The sequence below is a fragment of the Notothenia coriiceps genome, unplaced genomic scaffold (genome assembly GCF_000735185.1).
Source record: "Notothenia coriiceps isolate Sejong01 unplaced genomic scaffold, NC01 NC01_scaffold00020561, whole genome shotgun sequence".
Taxonomy (NCBI): Eukaryota; Metazoa; Chordata; class Actinopteri; order Perciformes; family Nototheniidae; genus Notothenia; species Notothenia coriiceps.
Genome location: NW_011353262.1, coordinates 366,228 through 366,492, shown reverse-complemented (window position 1 = coordinate 366,492; position 265 = coordinate 366,228). Strand labels below are relative to the sequence as shown.

At 32.5% G+C, this 265-nt stretch overlaps 1 protein-coding gene across 3 annotated transcripts in view; it reads left to right on the top strand.

Annotated features, from left to right (window-relative positions):
* zgc:113337 (OX-2 membrane glycoprotein) overlaps nucleotides 1-265 on the top strand; it is a 12,030-nt gene that overhangs the window by 2,234 nt on the left and 9,531 nt on the right. The gene's annotated exons all lie outside the window — the stretch shown is intronic.

Here is a 265-nt window from a genome sequence, read left to right as displayed (position 1 = left end):
TACTTTTTCTTTAGTGGATTATTTTACAAATCAATTACCCTTTTAAACTTTATTCTTGTTTTACTGTCATATAGTATTTCATAGCTGTTTTTCATTTATTCTCTTATTTTTGTATAACTATAATGATCATATAAACGTGTGCCTCGGAAATAATTGTTTACATTTATGGTGACCAAAACGTTTGTGTATCCACTTTGTTGGATATATCCGTTAGCATAGATCGCTAGCACCAGAAGCTAACAACAACGATCTCCGGTACCGGGGG